We start from the raw sequence: 4258 nt of genomic DNA, 5'->3' as shown, positions 1-4258 counted from the left end.
TCTTTAACCTGTTAAGCCCTGAGCCTGTTTTTCAGGTCTCAGGCTCAAAAATGACATTCCCAGAACAAATGACCATATCTGCCCTTCTAAAAGGGTTAAATTAATAATCTTTTTCTCAAAGTAATGATAAACCTGTGAGTTGGATGTAGAAAAGTCAGAATCAATATAGATGTTTTTTATTTTAAAAGAAAATTCAGATTTTACATAGTAAAAAACTGTAAATTATAGTGTCCGTCCAAAAATTCTTTTTTACTTATAGTGCAAACTACCCTTGGATGATGGGTTATGTTGATAAATCGTGATCTTCTCGCTCCCAGGAAAGAAACTTAAAATAATGAGACTAATGGAGTCTCTGAAAAGGTTCAAATGGGTACTTTAATTAAGTAACGTGGTTAAAGAACAAGCATAGGTAAGGAAGAGACAAAGCCGGTGTTGTCTCCAGGGAGCTGCAGCGTAGAAAAAGAGGCCGGGCTGTACTTTTCGATCTTCTTTATCCTCTTCTCGTTCTCTCCCGCTGTGCAGATAGGGGGACCGCCCCCTTGGTCTTCAATGTTCGATATCGCGTGAGAACAGATGATTTCGACATTCTGTATTCCCTGCCTACTTCCTTAAGCCTTTTCTCCTCCTTATCTCTGTCATGACTTTCTATTTAATACCTTATAAACAGCTGTAATAGTTAGTTTAGAAGTCCTAGCAACACCTCTAACGGGCACAGTTCTCATTTACGGTAACTCCCTCTGACGTCATAGCTTACTCACGTATGTGAAAACACTCTACGATCAACTGTACCTTCATTTAATATTCAGCAGTAATAATATCTCGACGTCTATAGATGTAGTGTTAAAGTCCGCAGGTTTTGGTGTGAAACACTCCATGTCATTTTCACTTTACATTCAGAAAACACATTGTTAGCTACATTCTACATACTGTCCGGATATGAAGGATTTTCAGAATAAAAACTTGGCATTGAGATTTCCTGAGAACTTCCGGATTTTTTCCACAATAAAACAGCTTTTAAACTGACGATATGTTTTAGACTGAATTATGCTATTAAACATTGATTTTAATTTCTAACAATCCCTCCTTTCACACCTTTTAAGGTGTGAACACAATACTAAAATTAATGAGTTCTTCATCTGAACTTTGCATAGTACATAACTCATATTAAAAACATACAATCAGAATGTAATGGTTTAAATAACCATCATCAAAAATACAACAAATACAAAAAATACTTTGGCTGGTCTTCAAACATAAAAGTTTTCCCTTGTGCATAACTTCTAGTTTTAATCATTCAATATCACTTTTTAAAATAGCAGCAACTTTTGGTATTACAACATTTCTTACTCCCTCCTTTCACAGAAATCGTTCCTATACCACTTTCAGTGTTAAGACACTTGTTTTACAAAGTTTAAAGAAACATACCATTTGAGAATCGCATCAATAATAACAGTATAAAACATAAAAGTTAGAAACTATTTTAGAATAATGCAAAGTAATACCACTTTGTAGCTGGTTCTTCATTCTAATGATTTCATAATTTGAAATTTCACATGATTTGGACATTCTTTGAACAATCTCATCATATATCATTTAACATCATTTACACACTGTCATCATTTTCATCATATCTGTATATGGGTTTGGTCGTCTTGTTCTGCTAGCAATTGAAAACTGTTCCCTTATGAGAAATGTACCCTCCCCCCTTTCATACTTTTTAAAGTATGAAAGTAATATGTTCTCTAGAAAAGGCTGTGGTGATCAATCGGTACGTTAGGGTGGCGGGTACATGGAATGCAACTACAACATCTAGCACTCCCCTGGGCACCCCTATCCTTGTACACTGTGGAGGCCTAAACTCCCTCCTTTGACTGGTCTCTTAGCCCTACTGGTTTTGGGGGTGTTTCGCCCTGTTGATTAACTGCCCCACTGTCATTGGGTACTGCATATAAAACATCACTGGCTGTACAAGTGCACAGGTCCCAGTCTAATCCTGTGGCATACTGCGTACAAGGTTTTAGTTCCATGATACCATCAAACATCTACTCTGGGATACGGCATTTCAGACAGTCATTTCTGGGAGAAGATTTTGGTCAGTTACAACAATTAGAGAATTTCATCACTTATGGTTCCTACTTCAGTACCTTTGGGCAAGGGCCGGCCGGAAGGCGGGGGGGCCAGGGGGCCATTGGCCCCCCCACTTTTCAGGCCCTGCCCACAGTTTCGCAGCGGCGGATGCCGTGGACACTGGTAGCAAATCCCGTTTCAATAATTCCCCTCTACTCTAAAGTCGCATCTAAAACGCGATCTGATATAGCTGTGGTATATTTTGTTATGTTTGATTGTTATATTCAATCTCATTAGCTACAGGCATTTTTTAAGCTTGTAAAGCTCTCACTCGCCACTCTGCTGTTCCACAGCGCCGCTTCCCCTCCCTCTGCTGAAATTATGAATGTAAGGCGTATAGTAATCATAGATAACACGGCAGGGTCCGTTAGCAGTTTGTTTTTATCTGATTTCAAATAAACAAAGTCTTGGCTTTCAGAATATTAAACTTGTTTTGGCAAATTCAGATGATAAATACAACTTTGAAGCTTGTAACGGCATAATTACAAGCAACGGAGTAACTTTACGTCACTGCAGGCATAACAGCAGCCGGTGTTTCTCGTGAGTGTTTTCCCCGGGAAACAAACACAATACACACAAAACGCAAAAATACACAAACACACACTTATATACACACACACACTCGCGAGCTTCCCCTATCTTCCCTTCGTACTATTTTGATCATTTGCTCCGCTAATAATCAATCAGATCGATCCAGAGAAGAGGAAACTTTAAAAGGCCTTTTTCTCAAAATGATGACTCTGTAACAGTCATTATATAATGTGACATATTTTGCTTAATATTTGGAGTAGCCTACAACAACAATCCTGATATCATTAGAAAGCTATGAATCTCCTCTTTCCAACAGTATATACAACTCAAAATGTGGTCTTCGGGTCAATGCGACTGATTTCGATGGAGCAGGTCACTTTGCATTAGGGTAAAATAAAGCAGGCAGACATAACAGGAAGAATATGTACATTTTAACCCAATCAAATAGGACATTGTCACACCATTCAATGTATCCCATGTAAATTACAACCAATAAAAAAGCTTAGATTTGTTTATTCGTTACGTTGTTACTTTATTTGTCACGTTGTTCTGTGTGTGTCAGCCGTTAACCTAGATAGAAAAAATATACACTTGCAAATACGTCAGAAGAACCAGCGCAGAAGAAAACTATACAGTCAATCTAAACTTAAATTAACAACTGGAAGGTCACATCCCTGACATCCACGTCCTCCGGAGCCTGGACCTTCATCAATCATAGAAACAGCGAAGCCAGATGACCCAAAATCAGCAGCTCTGCGGCCGCAGAGACTGTCAAAACCGCCGCCACCCGCCGTCGTTGAACCGAAACAGGCTGGTTCCGACTGCATGGAGGTTTGTTGTCGGGACATTGAAACGGGTAAAGCTGCAGCTAACTGACCGCTAGATTATTTGGGCAAAGAGAAGGTACTTCAACGCAGAATGATACAAAAACAGAGAGTGGTTAATTCTTTGCAAAACCACTAAACGGGCCTTCTGTGAAATATGCAGATTTGCTGCTGTTAAACGGCTTGTAACTTTCTCAAAATGTGGAGATGATAGCTTTGTTAATATCGGAGTTAATAACTGGAAAAAGTGCCCAAGCCTCCTGGACCAGCCACGAAAAGTCTCATTTCCCACAGAGAGTGTATTAAAAAAAAGTGCGCTTTCTTCAGTCAAACACCAGTCAACATACAGCTTGTCAAACAACAGCGTATTGAGCAGGAAAAAAGAAGAGATGGAATGATGGAGCAACTGCGCAATTTCCAAAAGAACTCGTAGCTGAGAAAAACCCCACTCTGAAGAGCTTCATGCTCACCGGGAAATATGCATCATGAGACAATTAATGAACTTATAAATCTAATGTATCGGGAGTCTCTCACCACTATATTAACTGAAATGTAAAAGCAATGCAAAACATGCAGTTATTGTGCTTCCAGCAAACATCCACTGATAAACTGCGATGTTAACAACCTCATGATAACCTCATATGTTTTTAACTTAGGATCTACCATGTGTTTAGTCTAGAAAAAGGTAAATGTGTGCATTTTATTATAAAGTTGTGTATATTTACAGACTGTTGCAAAAACTAAGAAATTTATAAACATCAGGTTTAAAACTAAAA

Source organism: Trematomus bernacchii, unplaced genomic scaffold (assembly GCF_902827165.1).
Source record: "Trematomus bernacchii unplaced genomic scaffold, fTreBer1.1, whole genome shotgun sequence".
Taxonomy (NCBI): domain Eukaryota; kingdom Metazoa; phylum Chordata; class Actinopteri; order Perciformes; family Nototheniidae; genus Trematomus; species Trematomus bernacchii.
Note: the sequence above shows the minus strand (reverse complement) of the source record.